A 19,922-nucleotide genomic window follows, 5' to 3' on the forward strand; every position below is an offset into this window, starting at 1 on the left:
TAGGCAGGGAAAAATGAAGGGGGGGAAATCTGAGGGGGAGACAAACCATGAGAGACTATGGACTCTGAGAAACAAACTGAGGGTTCTAGAGGGGAGTGGGGTGGGAGGATGGGTTAGCCTGGTGATGGGTATTAAAGAGTGCACGTATTGAATGGAGCACTGGGTGTTATACACAAACAATGAATCATGGAACACTACATCAAAAACTAATGATGTAATGTATGGTGATTAACATAACAATACAATTTAAAAAAAATAAAAGTAAACAAAACAAAACAAAACCGCTATTTTAATCAGGACCATGCTTACCCTCCTCCTTTGTGTATTCAAATTCTGTATTATCGGGACACCTGGGTGGCTCAGTCGGTTAAACATCTGCCTTTGGCTCAGGTCATGATCCCAGGGTCCTGGGATCCAGTCCCGCATTGCGCTCCCTGCTCAGCGGGGAGTCTGCTTCTCCTTCTCCCTCTGCCCCTCCACCCCGCTCACGCTTTCACTCACTCTGTCTCAAATAAATAAATAAAATCTTAAAAAAAAAATTCTGCGGGGCGCCTGGGTGGCTCAGTCAGTTAGGCGTCTGCCTTCAGCTCAGGTCATGATCCCAGGGTCCTGGGATTGAGCCCCGCATCAGGCTCCCTGCTCAGCCGGGAGCCTGTTTCTCCCTCTCCCTCTGCCCCCCGTCCCCGCTTGTGATCTCTTTCTGTGTCAAATAAATAAATAAAATCTTAAAAAAAAAAAAATTCTGTATTATCTTTCAAAGTGTAGCTCAAGTTCCTAGATTCTCCCTGAACCTGACCTCTCTGACCATTTCTGATTAAATAATCTCTGCCTTTGCCTAGAACAGCAACTGTCATACTATACTGGGACATCGTCTATAGTGTATTTGCTATTATTTATTACTTCCTTTTTTGAGTGTCTTTTTTTCTCCAATAAGATTAAGTTTCTACAGGTACAGAACCATTGTGTTTCTCTGTCCAATGAAACCCAGCAAGTGTTTTACTAATAAATAATGACTGGTAAAAAGGATGAACTCATTTTAAAAATTCAGTTCCAAAAATAAATAAAACCTATTAACAGCATCTTTTCCCTTTCTCTACACTAGCGTTTCTCAAACTTTTTCATTACCACTAGTCTAAGGGCTAAAATTACACTTAACTAAATAATGTAACTTAATTCAATTTCTCCCTAACAAGAGAAAGTAAAAACTAAAAGGATAAGATTTTGTAGGGTAGCACTGAGCTTTGGAGGGTCAGAAACCACTGTAAATACCTAAGTTATTATCACCCCTGTTGAGAATGCATGCTCTATACTTAATCAAATCCTCCAAACACTTGAAGGTCCAAATATGACTCATTTGTTCTTGTTAGAGTAGGAGCTTTCTCTAATTACAAAACCAAAGATGTCAACATACTTTGGACTCAAAAGTTTTCTGTTACAGAGAAAGGAAGAGCACATTTTTCTAAGCAGGGACTAAGATCATAAACACACACACACACCATAAACAAAGGCAGAGAAGAAAAAGCATTGAGTATTGTAAGTTTTACAAGACCAGACAAAGACATGTGGGAACCTGGGTAGGCTAATAATTAATACATCTTCAAAACAACACTCCTTAAATATGTGTTCAACATTTACTCAGCAAGAAGCCTGAAGTTTGCGCTAAGGGAGAAGGGAAAACAGAAACGAAGACGTAGTCCTGAATAATTCATCTCTGGCCCTAAACTCAGGAGTCCTGACTCAGCAAAAGACCCTGCAGCTAACCAGAATTACCCACCTCAGCAGGCACTTTCCCATGCCCTTTGGTGGTCTCAGGCTCTAGCCCAAACAGCTTATGAAATATTCCCCAACACCACAGATAATATTCTTTACGAGAGGATTTTTAGAAAACAACTTCTTCTCCCTGTTACACTTCCAGTGAACCTTTAGAAATCAACACTCTGGAGAGGAGCCCAGCTGGCCCATTCCTTAATCCAGCTCAGTGATTTTGCTGCATGAGAAATTTGGCCTGATTAGAAGAGAAGCCTGGAAATGTATGTGTGTCTTAGTCAAGTAATGTGAGATATTTGTGGGCCAAATGACAGACAACCTTAACATCCAGAAAAAAGAATTCACACTATATTGGGATATAACAGGTAATCATTGTAGATTTGTCAGAAGTAGTAACACATTGATTGTGCTATTTAGAGAAGACTGCTCTAGGACACCTGGGTGGTTCAGTCAGTTAAGTTCTGATTCTTGATCTCAGGGTCGTGAGTTCAAGCCCTACACTAGACTCCATGCTGGGCATGGAGCCTACCTGGGGGGCGGGGGAGGAAAATTTGGGGCACCTAGGTGGCTCAGTCAGTTAAGTGTCCAACTCTTGGTTTCAGCTCAGGTCATGATCTCATGGGATTGAACCCGGTGTCAGGCTCCGGGCTCAGTGTGGAGTCTGCCTGAAGATTTTCTCTTTCTGCCCCTTCCCGCACATGCGTGCTATCTGTCTGTCTCTCTCTCCCTCTCTCTCTTAAATAAATAAATAAATAAATCTTTTTTAAAAAATAAAGAAGACTGGTCTATAATGCTCCTGATGGACCCCCTACATTTACAGAAACTAACAAAGTTTGCTGCAGAAAACTAAGCAAGGATAATGAGGGCCTGTTCATGGAATAGACAATGACAAATTCAAGAACTCTTTTGTAGAAGGGAGCTGATAATTATCTAGTAATAGAGGATATAGGAAAGGAAACTAATAAATCTAACTCTGGTTTGGAGCAAAATGAATATAAAGTAACATCCAGATTTCAAAGCCAGAGTTATAAGACTAGAGTGTAAATGAGGTATATCCACTGAGGACATTACTTTAGGAGTTGTCAACATGGTTCAACATTTTATACAAAAGCAAAGGAAAGTAGTAGTATTCCATCAAGACATTTTTTATCAACTAAAAAAGTGGCAATAATCACAAGGTTTTGTATTCAGTTGCCAAAATACTCTTTAATCCAAAATCATTTATTTCTGGATGGTACCAGATAACAAAAACTTATATCTTCATTTCTCTTTCCTTCTTCCATGCATCCTCCCTAGGTGAAATCATTCATATCCATTACTATTAATCATAAACTCTAGGCTATTAGCTCCTGTATTAGTTTCCTACGGTTGCTATTAACAAATCACCAAATTGTTTGACTTAAAACAACAGAAATGCATTCTCTCATAATTCTGGAGGCCAGAAGTCAGAAACCAGTATCACTGGGATAAAATGGTATTGACAAAGCCTCGGCCCCCTTTAGAGGCTCTAGGGAAGAATCCATCATTTGCCTCTTCTAGTTTCCAGTTGCTACCAGCATCCTTTGGTTTGTGGCTACATCACTCCAATCTTCAAGATTAGCATCTTCAGATCTCTCTGCTCCAGCTTCATATCTTCTCCTCTGTTTGTGAAGTCTCTCTCTGTCTCCCTCTTATAGGGAAACTGACTGCATTTACGGCTCGCTTAGATAACACAAGATAATCTCTCCATCTATAAGGACATCTCCCCTCCCCACTTTTTTTGCCATGTAACATTTACAGGTTCCAGGGATTAGGGCATGGATAGCTTTTGAGGGGGCACTTTTCAGCCTACCATAGCTCCCAAACCCCACCAACCCCAAATCATTCTCCTGGCCAGCTGACTCCTATAGCCTATGGGTAAGTATACTTAGACATCCTAAAAGAACCAAAAACCCATTTTGTTCCTACTTCTGTTTTCATTTCTTTTTCAGTTTAGCATGTGTGCATGCATGTGTGTTCTTATTGTTGTTAATGGCATACCCATTCACCCAGGTATCTAATCCAGAAACTTCATTATCATTCTAGAATCCTCTTTCTTCCCTAATTCCCTCTAACACTATTATCCTACAGATTCCAGCTCCTAAATCTCTCTCAAATCCCTTACCACTGTCCACATTTATGCCCTCTTTATTTCCTTGCCTGAGCTGCTACAAATTCATCCACCTGATCTTCCGGACTTTAGTTTCATTTTGCTCCAATCTAATATCCACATTGCCTCTAAAATGGTGTTTTGAAAGGGCAAGACCATCTAGAGTTACGTTCCTACTTAAAACCTTTAAGGGTTTGGGGGACTCCGGGGGAGGGGGAGCCGCGCAGTCGGCTGAGCATCTGACTCTTGGTTTCAGCTCAGGTGGTGATCTCAAGAGTCCTAGGATTGAGCCCCGTGTCAGGCTCCACGGCGGAGTCTACTCGGGTTTCTTTCTCTCCTCCTCTGCCCCTCTTCACCCACGCTCATGTGTGTGCGCTCTCTCTCCAATAAATAAATCTTAAAAAAAACACCTTTAAGGGTTTGGGCTCTCTACTGAAGAGTTAAAATGTCTCAGCATGGGGACGCCTGGGTGGCTCAGTCGGTTAAGCGTCTGCCTTCGGCTCAGGTCATGATCCCAGGGTCCTGGGATCGAGTCCCGCATCGGGCTCCCTGCTTGGCGGGAAGCCTGCTTCTCCCTCTCCCACTCCGCCTGCTTGTATTCCCTCTCTCACTGTCTCTCTCTCTGTCAAATAAATAAATAAAAAATAAAATCTTAAAAAAAAAAAAAAAAGTCTCAGCATGTGAGAAAGATCTGCCATGATCTGGCACTTAGCCTCTCCTCACCAGTCTTATATCTTCTGTTCAACCACTTACAAACCCTACCAACAGTTCTCTGAACATGTCAATCTGTTCAATCTTTGTTGTTGCTAATTCTCTCCTCCTAAAATCTTCCTTTCCAGTTACCTAGTGAACTCATTTAACACAATTCATATTTCTTCTGTTCAATGTTCTCAAAAGTATTTTCCCTCTCCCCTAAAATAAAGTTTATAACTCTACACTGCATCACAATCACACCAATTTTTGTTATTAGTAGTTATTTGTGGGGAGGAAATATTGCACAATACAGAAAAATACAAAGTACTATTATTTGCAATCTACGACTCCAGCCTCACCCCATGTAAGGGCAGGGATTATGTCTTATCCATATCTATTTTCCTAGAACATGTATTCAATAAATATTTGTTGACACATTTTTTCTTAATTACAGAAACAATACTTCTCCATTTTTTAGAAACTAAAAGACACAGTAATGAAGACAATTAAAAGCAGTCATGATCCCATCACCCAGAAATAATTACTGATAATATTCACATATTTTAATCCAGCCTTTTCCTTATCTTGTTCCTAAAGATGTTCCCTAATATACAGTCTTACAGCAATTTTAGCCTTAAGGCTAAAATTAAAACATAACCTACCAATTCCTGTAACTTAAGATTTGGAAACTTGGCAATAGAAGGAATTTAGTCCATAGATTTGTTTGGGATATGTGCAAATTTGATTTATTTCATTTAGATTTCTGTTCTAGATATTCAGATCCCTAAGATCCTAGATCTGTAGAAGTGATATGGTTTTAAGGAATTTCATAGCAAACTTCATCACTAGGTAGTTAGTTTTTATACATTTATAAAACAAACAACTTTTATTTTCAAGGATGAACAAAATTTAAAATAAAACACAAGATGTGATCCATTCCTGAAGAGTTTACCCATTTTGTGGCCAAAATACCAACTGCCCAAAAGTATAAACGGTCCTTACATGCTGTCAAAATCAAACTACAAAGTTTTCAAAGTGTTCAGAGATTTATTCTAAGGAGCTTATAATTTTATTTTTAAATGGCATGCTTAATTATGTACTGGTCTTTATGAAAGAGAAGTTGAAGGCTCCTCTCTCCCTTCCCAGATCTTCATTTCCTCACAAAGTTGAATCAGAAGCTTGGCTTTCAACACAACCCTCAAGGTAATGGAGGACTTGTTGTAATTTATTATATTCAAGACACTGAGTAAGCCACATTTTCCCCATCTCTTGTGTTTTCCTCTTTTTCTTATTAGAAGGTATAGTCTTTTCATGCAGCTAGAGGTAAGATCTATAATTTGATCCTACCTAATTGTATTTCTTCATTGGGGTCCAAAGCCAAAACTCCTGCTAACAAAGTGTTATCCTGCCTTGCTTAGTTCCACATGCAGATGTCATTCTTGAAAGAGGATCCTGTATGAAGGGAGTAATATAATGTGGGACTTAGAAATTCCTGTGTTCTAAGAGCACCTCTTAGAACATCTACCTAACAGCACCCACTTCTCATTATTATCATTTACCCTCTGTTTTATAGTTGTCTTTTTTTTTTTAAGATTTTTTATTTATTCATTTGAGACAGAGAGATACAGAGAGAGAGAGAGAGCATGAGCAGGGGGAGAGCAGAGGGATAAGGAGAAGCAGGCTCCCTGCTGAGCCAGGAGCCCGATGTGGGGCTTGATCCCAGGACCCTGGGATCATGACCTGAGCCGAAGGCAGACGCTTAACCATCTGAGCCACACAGGCGCCCCGAAGGTATAATTGTCTTGAGATAATATTAGGATATGCATTTGGGAAAGAGTCACCTAGCCACAGTCAGATCAGACTCTTTAAACAGATAAATGTTTGCATTTAACAATATGATCACTAATTTTCCTCTGTATTAGTCACTGTATCTTGCACATAGTAGGCCCTCAAGGATTTTTAAATTAATGTTCACAAATTTCTACCAGCATGAAATTTTCATGCAAACTAAAAATGACTCAAAGCAATTCTAGCCCTCTACAGTAGGACTGTGACAGTTACCATTTATGGAGCACATACATAGAAGGCACTTTACACACTTTAATTGATGTATTATAATTTATAATACCATTACATACAGTAGCTCTGAAAGATAGGCATTATCACCACCAACACACAAATGCTCAGAAATGTTAGGTAACTTATTCAAGTTCCAAGAGTTGGTGAAGCCAGTATACAAAACCCTCACTCTTGTCTAATTCCAAAGCCCATGCTCCTTTCACAATTTCAGGATACCTCTCTCTTTCAATAGAGAGTGATACTAAAACCGGAAAAAGTCCTTTTACCTTCTAGAGAAGAATTTCAGAACAGCCAGACTCCCCAAGTGAAATGACTGATTCCTCTGTCCATCTGTAAGAATGACATTTAAGAATCAAACCTGAGGGGCGCCTGGGTGGCTCAGTCATTAAGCGTCTGCCTTCGGTTCAGGTCATGATCCCAGGGTCCTGGGATCGAGCCCCACATCAGGCTCCCTGCTCGGCGGGAGGCCTGCTTCTCCCTCTCCCACTCCCCCTGCTTGTGTTCCTGCTCTCACTCTCTCTATGTCAAATAAATAAATAAAATCTTTAAAAAAAAAAAAAAGAATCAAACCTGAGAGACTAATTAGAATGATAAACACGTGCTTACCAACTAGTCCATTCCATCACAGAAAACTGAAAATCTCTGCCATTTATTCCCGGCAGAATAATCACAAATTTTTCCAGAATTAATGCACGATGACTCAGGGAAGAGTTCTAAATATTTGTATGGGTCATGCCAGAATCCAGAATGCATGCAAAAATATAACCTCTTCTCTAATTAACTGGACAACTTTCATCTCTTCTTTGAACAATCTTATTTAGACCAAAATGGAACAGATGGTATCTTTTCTTTTGATTTGTCCTCAAAGAAAGGAAGAGCTGAACAAAAGTCTTCCCTTAATGTATGGCTCATCTCACAAACATCACAACCAAAAAGTAATGTATATGTGGGTATTCATTAGGAAATAATTCTTATTGTTCTTAAGGTCCTCTAACCTTATCTTTTAGGACACCTGTCACTGCCCTGCAGATAACTTAGTAAAATAACAATCCTTTCAAGTAATGCTCAAAAAAAAAAAAAAAAAAATCAAAAAAGCTGCTTTTTCCTGTTTCAGATCCATGGAGCTAGTTTTCTAATTATCTTTGAAGAGGCATGTCTATGTGCATATACTACACTCCCTATACTTGGGTCCTGGCTGCAAGCTTTTTCCTGCTGAACTCAGGTATTTCCCATGGCATTAACTAAGAGAAACAAAGACCTTATTCATGACCCTTATTTCAGCAGCTACTAGCTGTCCAAAGCAATAGAATCCTCCCTGCAGCATGAGTGTTAGAGGTAAGAAGGAAAAAAACCAGAGTTCAAATTACAAAATTCTTTTGGGTTTAGTGCTCATATTAATATATACATTTTGTTCAAATAATCTATAAAAATCATGCTCAGGATTCAATCCCTATGATTTCACTGCAAAACTCTGTATCTCCAGCTTAAAACAAGACTATCATTGAAATTACAAAATTACTGAAAAATTTTAATGATATACCTTTGTTAATAAAGCTCTCTATTAAAGTTATTTTTATTTGGACATCTGTCAGGATCAAACTGTGAGTCCCTAGTATGCTAAGTACTACATGAATACTATGTATTCACATGACTGTGTACTATAACTCACAGTAAAGTTGACTATTATCACTGGCTTAATTTATGATGCCAGCTAGAAAACCCCAGGGCAGCAGAAAAGTATGCATTAACACTACTACAACTACCAATAATGTCTTCCCAGATCACTAGTCCAAATATCAGGTGAGAGCCACAGAGCATTTAAAAAAAGAAAATGAATACTTTAGAGGTATCTAAAGATAAAAATACAGAATCCTTAAGAGCATGAGCCAGGGAAGTTTCTTCACCAAGATAGATGGGCCCAGGTCAAGAAAGGAGTGGCTTTGTGTATTTCAACTATCCCAAAGGTACAACTAATTTCAATTTTCCTTTTCACTTTTGCTAGATTTCCACTGATTCTATCCTGATGACAGAAGGATAAAATATTGCGCTCAGTAACATCTGTAGGACAGACGAAGAAAGAACATAAATCAGACATCAAAATTCCTCCTAGATGGTGGGCAAGACTGTGAGGAAAAGGAATAAGGGACAGAAAATAATAAGAGGCAGGGGGGAAAAAAAGCAATGTTATACTAACCCCATAGGAACAAAACTTGAAGTTTGGACTTTTTTTTAGATTTATTTATTTATTTGAGAGAGAGCGAGCGTGCAAGCCCAAGCAGGGGGAGCGGCAGGCAGAAGGAGAAGCAGGCTCCCCACTGAGCAGGGAGCCTGACATGGGGCTCCATCCCAGGACTCTGGAATCATGACCTGAGCCGAAGTCAGACGCTTAACCGACTGAGCCACCCAGGCACTCAAAGTCTGGACTTTTGAGCACCATACCATCTAGTAGAGAATAGAAGACAGAGAAAGAAAATTAAAATCTAACTGTTGCTGAGTACTTGCTTATATAAGCCAGGGAATTTACCTATATTATCACTAATTCTCATCTTAACACTGATATAAAGAGACTATTATCCCGTTTCTCAGATGAACAGCCATGTGCTATAATGCAGGGAGACAATTTTGTGAAATTTTTAAAAGATGTTTTATTTATTTATTGAGTATGTGCACAAGTGGGGGGACAGGCAAAGGGAGAGGGAGAGAGAGTCTCAAGCAAAGCTTGATCTCACGATCCTGAGATCATGATCTGAGCCAAAATCAAGAGTCGGGAAAAAAAAGGGGGGGGGGCAGTCAGACGCTTAACCAACTGAGCCACCCAGATGCCCCTACAGAGACAATTTCGGAGTAAGATTTGAAATTCTGCCTCTAGCACTTATGAGCCTTGAAACTATGGGTAATTAATAAATAAAAATAAAGCCATCCTATTATCAGCAAGGCACAACGGAACCATAATAGTCTTGCAAAAGCATATGTGCCTTATTAAATATTCTCCTATGCCACAGATAACTTGCCCTCGGCTGCCAAAGCCAGAATGTTTTTTTGTTTTGTTTTGTTTTTTTAAAGATTTTATTTATTTATTTGAGACAGAGAGAATGAGAGAGAGAGAGCACATGAGAGGGGGGAGGGTCAGAGGCAGAAGCAGGCTCCCTGCCGAGCAGGGAGCCCGATGCAGGACTCGATCCAGGGACTCCAGGATCATGACCTGAGCCGAAGGCAGTCGCTTAACCAACTGAGCCACCCAGGCGCCCCAAAGCCAGAATGTTTTAAAGGTCCCCGTAATTGCCTGATTAATTTGGCTTTCTGTACTTACGTAGTGAAATTGACCTCTGACCTATGGCTAGAAATGGGTGAGTAAAATAAGGCCTCTTCCATGATGGGGGCAAAGAGGGTAGAGAAGGACTTCAAGAAACGATAAAGCCAGACAAAGATATCACAAGAAAACAAACAAAAAAGAACAGACCAATATCCCTTACAAACATAGATGCAAAAATCCTCAATAAATTACTAGCAAACCAAATCCAGGAGTAAATTAAAAGGACTATTCACCGTACCATGTGGGATATATCCCAGGAATGCAAGGTTGGTTAAACACACAAAAATCAATGTAATACACCAAGTTAATAAAATAAAGGGGGAAAAGCATATGATTATCTCAATATAACTCCTTGTTATGTGAAAAAAAAAATTTAAAGCATGCATTCTTGATTTAGATATGTAATTTCTGGGGTTTTCTTTTTAATTTGTTTAAAAGTTATGCTTTGCAGAACTCTTCCTAGTTGTGTTTAACAAAAATATATAATAATATCATCTCTCAATTATTATCTAACACATGTGAAGTGTTAGGTACATGAAATTTGATTTAATTACAACCACCGTGCAAGGCAGCTGTTACAGGAGTATGAACAGGCAGAACACAGGTAAGAACATAAACTCTGGAGCCAGATTCCCTGGGTCTGAATCGCAATTCTACCACTTACTAACGGTGTGACCTTCATTAAGTTAACATATCTGTGCCTCAGTTTCTTCAATCAAAAAGAGTATAATAGTAGTACTCCTCTAGGGGGCGCCTGGGTGGCTCAGTTGGTTAAGCGACTGCCTTCGGCTCAGGTCATGATCCTGGAGTCCCGGGATCAAGGCCCGCATCAGGCTCCCTGCTTGGCGGGGAGTCTGCTTCTCCCTCTGACCCTCCTCCCTCTCATGCTCTCTGTCTCTCATTCTCTCTCTCAAATAAATAAATAAAATCTTAAAAAAAAAAAAATAGTAGTACTCCTCTAGAAATGAGTTAAGAATTAAATGTTGATTGTATGTAAAGACCATAAAACAGTGTCTGATATGAAGAGCTGTATAAAATGTTATTTAGCTGATGAAGACAAAAAGGCTAAATAGAAGGAATGTACATCAAGCCCTACCTTCAAACCTTAACAATGAAATTTGTCTTTTCTAACTAACAGACTGCATGGGATGCCTGGATGAAAGCTGGTTTCAATTTAATGCAGATAATATGCACACTCTAAGTACAGATAGTCTTTAATCTGGAATCCTTAGAACTTGATGTCCAAGATCAATTATTTCTAGTTCAGAGAGTGTCTATGCTAACCCCTTCCTTTTTCACAAGGTAATGCATAGTAAAATTTAGTCACAGAGTACATGAAGATTATCACATCTTGCTGGTGAAGGAGTGGTCAGTAGTCCTAGAAAAGACTGTGGCTCAAATATACTGATGGTTGTTTCATAAATTATCAGTAACAGATGTTTATAATGGAATTTCTGGCTCAGGTGATATCTTGATTTTTCTGACCATAAATTTAAGAGATTACTCTGTTTTAGAAAGAACTAGAAAATACAGTGTGAACTGTGCCTATCCCTTCAAAATTTGCTGTTTCTGGTTGTTTTTGTAAGGGATTATCATTACCTTGCAGCCTTCCTGAAAATCTGATTAAAAGCTGTAAGTAGATACACTTTTTTATACTTGGCTAACATAGAATAACACAGAATTATATTAATCTCTCAAATAACCTGGATTGATGTAATGTGTTTAAATGCAGGCTTCTCTGAAGTTGCTTGTATTGATACAAAATCATTTCTTATATAAGTACTCTACCTTCTGCACTGCTCCTATATATCAAAACAATTCTTAAACAAAATGAGGCTTTGAAAAATGTATCAGTATATATCTAAATATCGTATTAGTATGTATCTAATTGGTACATATCTGATTATCAAATTCTCCTAATAATCCTATCAGGTAAAGAACTTAACCAAGATTATACAGATTTGCTCCAATTTCCTTCATCTTCCCTATATGTTATATTTTATGATAAAAATTCATCTTTGAAAGATAATACTGAGACACAGGTCTTTTTAAAATACTTAGATATGGGGCACTTTAGTGGCTCAGTCGGTTAAGGGTCCAACTCTTAATTTTGGCTCTGGTCATGATCTCAGGGCCGGGTGGGGGTCCACGCCCACCTTAGAGCATGAATTCTCTCTCCCTCTCCCCACCTCCGCACTTCCTCTCTCTCAAAAAAATTAAAATTAAAAAATAAAGTACTTAAATATATTCTTTTTTTTAAAGATTGTATTTATTTATTTGAGAGAGAGAGAGAGAAAGCATGAGCCAGGGGGAGGGGCAGAGGGAGAGGGAGAAGCAGACTTCCCACTGAGCAGGGAGCCCAAGGCAGGGCTAGATCCCAGGGCCCCGGGATCACGACCTGAGCCGAACACAGATGCCCAGCTGACTGAGCCACCCAGGCGCCCCTTAAATATATTCTTAATAAAAAATATTATGTACCTTATATGACAATTTACAATTTTTTTCAATGTAATCATTTAATCCAGGGTTTCTCAACCATGACACCATTGACATTTGGGCCAGATAGTTCTTTGTTTTGTAAAATGTTTAGCAGCATCCCTGGCCTTTACCCACTAAACATCAGTAGCCCATTATCACCACTTGTGACAACCAAAAACGTCTCCAAAGGTTATCTAAAGTCTCTTGGAGGGCAAGTTGAGAACTACTGATTTTATCTTTACAACAATCCTATGATATACAAAGCTTTGACAAAAGTAATAACTGAGTGGTATACAAACCCAAGTTTTCAGACTCTGAATCCAGGGCTCCCTCCTCTACAACACACCTTCTTCCCCTTATATGCCCCAACTCATAAGCCACAGTAAAGAAAACATGTGATAGTGTGACATTCCATACAAACATGTGCAAGTGAAATAAACTCATAAAACACTTTTTACTACAGTTGATGCACTCATGGTCTCTTTCCCTTCCCTCTCTACCTTCTCAACTGCTGGTGGCTTCCCACTGAATTGATTTCACAACCTGCAATTGGAAAACTACTATCCCAGGCAATAAAATGAGCCACTCTGTTGTATTAGTGTTCTAATTGTTTCAACAAGATTTTCAACATTAAGAGATAGTACAATAAGGTGCTCTAGTTAATCCAAGTCACACCTAGATGATCTGAATCTTCTCTTCTCAGATTTTGTTGCTCTGCCAACAAAACCCCAAACTGAATGATTCCCTAGAGTGAGTTCTGCAACTTAAGCATACACAAGAATCACCTGAAGGACCTGCTGGAAAACGCAGATTATAGGGCATCCTTCTGAGTTTCTGACTTGGTTGGCCTAGGGTGGGACCTGAGAATATGCATTTCCAATCTCACCCAGAACTGATATTGAGGCTAATGGTCTATGAATCAAACTTTCAAACCATTGCCCAGAACTTTCTTAGAAATGGGGATAAGGAGATGGATGAAATAGATGAAGGGGATTAAGAGTACACTTATTGTGATGAGCACTAAGTAATGTACAGAACTGTTGAAATCACTAGATTGTACACCTGAAACTAAAATTATACTAGAATTAAAAAAAAAAAAGAAATGGGGACAAGGAGTCATAAACAGAGAATATTTTAAAAAGAGGAAGATTATGATAATCTACATAACCCATCCCAAATTAAGAGTTAATATATTTTTTAAAGATTTATTTATTTTAGAGAGAGAGAGCAGGGGGAGGGCCAAAAGGAGAGGGAGAGAGAGAATCTTAACAAGGTTCAATCTCATAACCCTGACATCATGACCTGAGCCAAAACCAAGAGTTGGATGCTTAACCAACTGAGCCATCCAGGTGTCCCATTTTTAAATGCTTATTTCAAGACTTAAAACTAAATTAATTGTGTGTGTGTGTTGTTGATAAATAATGAATAGTTATCATGGGCCACACTATTTGGGATAACATGCTAAGTCAGTATTTCCCAAAGTGTGTTCCATAAAAGTAGGTTAAGTAGATGTCACAGGCCAAGTATTCCCATTGTTAATAAGATTGGAAAATGCTAAATAAAAGCAGTTCTACAACAACAAAAAGTCTAACTTATTAGAGCCAGTAATATACTCATGTTCATAGTAGCCCTCCAAAAAGCAGCTACATCATGTAGCCTACCTCAGATTTCTTTTCACTGAGCATTTCAAAAGACCAGTATTCCAGGGAATGCACTCTAAGATACAAATTAAAGGGGGAAAAGAAAGGCTTAGATACAGCTATTTGTCAAGCACTTCATGTACATCAATTAAAATTTTCTAATTTTCATATAATCCTGTCAGGTAAATAATTTGTCCCATATCACAAGGTGATTTACAGAGTAACCCACATTTATTTATTTAAATTTTTTTTTAAAGATTTTATTTACTTATGTGACAGATAGAGACATAGAGAGAGTGGGGAACACAAGCAGAGGGAGTGGGAGAGGGAGAAGCAGGCTTCCCCCTGAGCAGGGAGCCCAATGCGGGGCTCGATCCCAGGACCCTGGAACCATGACCTGAACCGAAGGCAGGCGGCTCAACGACTGAGCCACCCAGGCGCCCCCAGAGTAACCCACATTTAAAACCCAGCTGCTGGTCTATCTCCGAATTCCTGTGACATTGTCTTTTAGTATGAAAATAAGAAAAGTGATGGGAACAAGAAACACTACTTACTGAGAATATACAAAGGCCAAACAAAAATGGGTGAAGACACTAGGAAAACATACACATACACACACACACCCCAAAACACCAGGTATAACTACCAAAGAGGTTATATGAATGGCAACTAGGCATATGAGATGGTGCTGGGCGGCAGCCATTAAGGAAATGCAACTTAAAACCACCAACTACCACCACATGCCTGTTCGAATGGCTAATATAAAAAACACTGACAATATCAAGCGCTGACGAGGATGCTGACCAACTGGATCTCTCATACTTTGCTAGGGAGAACATAAAATGATATAGCCACTCTGGAAAAGTTTGGCAGTTTCTCATAAAGTAAAACATACACTTACCACATGACCCGGCAATCCCACTGGTCAGTGGGTACTTCACCCCAGAGAAATGAAAACTTCTATTCACAAAAACCTGTACAGAAATGTTTATGGCAGAGCTATTTATCACTGCCCTAAACTGCAAACAACCTAAATGTCCTTCAATAGATGAGTGGTACATACACACAAGGGAACACAAGCAGCAATAAAAAAGGAATGAACTACTGACATGCACAGCAACTTGGGTGAGTCTCAGAGATCCTGTGCTGAGTTTCCAATAGACACCAGTCTCAAGAAGTTACATGCTGCATGGTTCTTTTTTAAGTGACATTCTGGAAAAGACAAAACTACAGTGATAGAGAACAGATCAGCGGTTGCCAGGAATGACGAGGTGGGAGAAGACAAGACTACAGAGGGAATGCACAACAAAGTTTTAAGGGATGATGTAATTGCTCTGCTGATTGTGGGGTTAAATGAATCTACAGGGGTTAAAGCTCATAGAACTGTACAAACAAAAAAGTCAATTTTACTGTATGATAATTTTAAAAGTAGAGAAAAAAGGCAAAAAAGTTGAAGCACATTTCACACCAGTTACAAGAAAAAAATCAAAACCATGTCATAAATATCACATGCACAAAACACTAAAATTTAGCAATATCTACAGATGAGAATTTGTGGCTTAAGAATTTAAAATTTCCATACTTATTTTTAGATATAAATACCCTTCTGTTCAGAATTGTGACAGAAGTTTAGAGGAAAGATCCTTCCTAAACACATGAAATTTGTGGAATTTAACATTCCAACATCTTTGCATCTTAGCAGAGACACATCATTGCCTATGTTGTTATGGCAAAAGATAATGAAATATCTAAGGGATGAAAGGAATGTGCCAATCCTCTTTGCCTCGTGGAATTCCCAAAGTCAATGTAGCTGGCACCTGGTATAATGACTTCAATGCTAGCTCAGAGCTGACATTCCTAGGGAAGGACTCACAAATAAACCTAGATCATTCCTAAAGATCTACAATACAATCCTCTGTAATCCAAGCAGTCAGCTGTTTGAGACTATGGAAGTATGTAACAACTGCTTTTACACACACACACACACACTTTTCTGTGCATGGAATGTTTATGAATGTGTCTGTATACCCAGAAAGAAACAAAATAACTCAACCCACAGGAAATACTGAAATGCCTAACTCTAAATAATACATTGGTGATTACTGAAATATTTATTGAACATCCACTTTGAACCAAGCACTATTAACAAGCACCAGGAATATATCAGTAAAATGGAAAGATGAAATCTGGCTCTCACATATCACCTCTAGTTTAAAGACAAGTCTTCTATATCAACCATCTGAAGCAGGTAAAGTGAATGAGGATTAAGACATTCCAAGTAAAGTGTGATTAATGATAATAAGCTGCATAGTATATTCTATAAACTGGGGAAAGGAAAAAAAAAAGTGTGGCCCAAGGTTTTTTTTGGGTGGGTGGAGGGGGTGTGTGCATGAAATGAAGTGCTAAGAAAATTAAAGTAGGAGACGGGGTGCCTGAGTGGCTCAGTCGTTAAGCGTCTGCCTTCGGCTCAGGTCATGATCCCAGGGTTCTGGGATCGAGCCCCGCATCAGGTTCCTTGCTCGGCAAGGAGCCTGCTTCTCCCTCTCCCATTCCCCCTACTTGTGTTCCCTCTCTAGCTGTCTCTCTCTCTGTCAAATAAATAAAATCTTTAAAAAAAAAAAAAAAAAGAAAGAAAATTAAAGTAGGAGAGGTAAGCAAGGACCAAATCTTGGAGAATCTTGACTGCCACACCAAGAAGTTCAGATTTATTTTGTTGGCAATTAGAAGCCACTAAAGAACAGTAACAATTTCAAGAGTTTTTCTTTCAGACAAACAGGTACTTTGAATTTTCTGGATTATGGAGGAAAGGAAAAATAGTTAAACCAAGGAAATAAAAAACACACAATACACACTAGGTCAGAGATAATAAATAGTGTTTCTCTACTTCAAAAAAATAATATATTCACTTATTAACTCTTTTCTCAAGGAATTCAAACAAAGAACATCCTAAACATTGTTAACATTCACTGTTTCATAAAACTAAAGACTGATGAGATGTAGTGAAAAGAAGGGGCACATGCACCCCTATGTTCATAACAGCAATGTCCACAACAGCCAAACTGTGGAAGGAGCCGAGATGTAGTTCAACAGATGAATGGATACAGAAGATGTGGTTCATATATACAATGGAATAATACTCAGCCATCAGAAAGGATGAATACCCACCATTTGCATCGACATGGATGGAACTGGAGATTATACTAAGTGAAATAAATCAAGCTGAGAAAGACAATTATCATACGGTTTCACTCATATGTGGAACATAAGGAATAGTGTGGAGGACCACAGGGGAAGAGAGGGAAAACTGAATGAGAAGAAATGACACAGAGAGGGAGACAAACCATGAGAGATTCTGGACTCCGGGAACCAAACTGAGGGTTACAGAATGGAGGGGGATGGGGGAATGAGGTAACCAGGGGGGATGGGTATTAAGGAGGACACATGTTGTGGGCGCCTGGGTGGCTCAGTTGGTTGAGCGACTGCCTTCGGCTCAGGTCATGATCCTGGAGTCCCAGGATCGAGTCCCGCATTGGGCTCCCTGCTCGGCGGGGAGTCTGCTTCTCCCTCTGACCCTCCCAACCCTCCCCCCTCTCATGTGCTCTCTCTCTCTCAGTCTCTCTCTCTCTCAAATAAATAAATAAAATCTTTAAAAAAAAAAAAAAAAGGACACATGTTGTGATGAGCACCGGGTGTTGTTCACAACTAATGAATCATTGAACACTACATCAAAAACTAATGATGTACTATATGTTTGGCTAACTGAACATAATAAAAAAAAATTAAAGACTGATGACATATATTAATTGAAAAATTGCCCTTGTTCTAACATTCAAATCATATGTAAGTGAGAAAATGTGACTAAAGTACTCCTTGGCTGAAAACAGTTCAAATTAATTCTCTGTGGCTTAACACTATCTCTTCCCAGCCCTAATTCCACTCCCTTAGTTTAGGCCATCTTCACTCCTCACCTAACTTCCTGCCATGGTCTAATAACTGGTCTCTCAGACTCTGGTCTTCTCTAACAACATTCTAATGTGCATAAACATTCTAATGTGCATAAAAGATGATTTTTTTTTCCTTGAGCACAAGAAAGTCTGATCACATCACTACTCTGTTTAAAACATTTCAGTGACGTCCCTACTGCATTCAAGTTGAAGTCTAATCTCACTCACCTGGCATAAAAGGCTCTTTTGCAGTGACCGAGGCCTTACTCTCCTGCCCATTTTCTTTTTGATAAACACCTGGCCTCTCACCCTATGCTTTGGACATACTCAACTCTCTAGTTTCCCAAACTCTCTCTTATTTTGGCAAATACTATTCCCTCAGCCCCAAATATTTTCTGCCCATTGTCCCCACTGCCACTTTGCATAGCTAACTCCTACTGCTTCAGATCTCAAATGGGTGTCTCATTCTAGTAAACAGTATCCAGACACAAGAAAAAACATCTCTTTAAAAGATGCACAGGGCGCCTGGGTGGCTCAGTTGTTTAAGCGACTGCCTTCGGCTCAGGTCATGATCCTGGAGTCCCGGGATCGAGTCCTGCATCGGACTCCCTGCTCAGCGGGGAGTCTGCTTCTCCCTCTGACTCTCTCCCCTCTCATGCTATCATTATCTCTCTCAATAAAAAAAAAAAAAAATCTTTAAAAAAAAAAAAGAGATGCACAAAATAAGTTTGATTATTGTTCCCAATTTTTCAGTTCCTCACTGTTATAGAATTATACATGCATATCTTTGGCCAAAAGACTCTGAAGTTCCTACCACTGGAATGGGCAAAGCGTATTTCCCTTCCCCACTGATGTTGGGTTTGGTCATGTGACCTTCTCCGCCCAACAGTGTGGGCAGTATGCCAATTTTGAACTGGGGCTTTACCAGGCCTCATATGTGTTTGTTTCTCACCCTTCTTGTGCTCCCGCTATCTCCAGGAGATGAGTCTCTAGTGAGACATGCAGAGCCGACCTGTGGGCATGGTGCCAAATCTAGCTGAACCTAGGCAAGCTCAACTGGGATCAACCAAATCCCAGCTGACCCAGAGACTCATGAGGAAAAAAAAGAAATGCTGTTTTAAGCTACTGAGATTCAGATTATTTATTACATAGCATTTTTGCAGCAATGGCTGATATAATGCATTTCCAATAAAATTTTACTTTTAATTATCAAAATATATTCTTATATTGTCTTGATAATGTACTAATAGGTTAAAACCCTAAATCAATCATAAAAATGTTAAACAGAGATACTGAAAAGAAAATTCTAACTTCAATTTATTTACCCATCTTAGGTGCAGAGAATTATGATATTTGGGTAGTCAAAACACAATAGGATAAACTTCTATGAGGGAAGTGGAATAGAAATACAAATCCAAAGAAAAACAGGAATAACTTACAACTTTCAGCTGTTAAAAAAGAGCCTGTTCGTGTACTTCGTAAAATGGATTATGGTAATGATGAGCCACCACGGTATTTAGATTCCTAGATACATTTTTTTTTTTTAAAGATTTTATTTAGGGGCGCCTGGGTGGCTCAGTTGGTTAAGCAACTGCCTTCAGCTCAGGTCATGATCCTGGAGTCCCAGGATCAAGTCCCGCATCGGGCTCCCTGCTCGGCAGGGAGTCTGCTTCTCCCTCTGACCCTCCCCCCTCTCATGCTCTCTCTATCTCATTCTCTCTCAAATGAATAAATAAAATCTTTAAAAAAAAAAAAAGATTTTATTTATTTATTTGACACAGAGAGAGAGAGAGAGAGTGAGCACAAGCAGGGGGAGTGGCAGGCAGAGGCAGAGGGAGAAGCAGGCTCCCCACAGAGAAGGGGGAGCCCGATGTGGGACT

The 19,922-nt window shown here is 39.3% G+C and overlaps 1 protein-coding gene across 4 annotated transcripts in view; it reads right to left on the minus strand.

Moving 5' to 3' along the window:
• Positions 1-19,922, minus strand: part of ABL2 (ABL proto-oncogene 2, non-receptor tyrosine kinase) — a 103,117-nt gene that overhangs the window by 41,628 nt on the left and 41,567 nt on the right. The window lies entirely within an intron of this gene.

The sequence above is a fragment of the Leptonychotes weddellii genome, chromosome 6 (assembly GCF_054177405.1).
Source record: "Leptonychotes weddellii isolate Sample4059 chromosome 6, ASM5417740v2, whole genome shotgun sequence".
Lineage (NCBI taxonomy): Eukaryota > Metazoa > Chordata > Mammalia > Carnivora > Phocidae > Leptonychotes > Leptonychotes weddellii.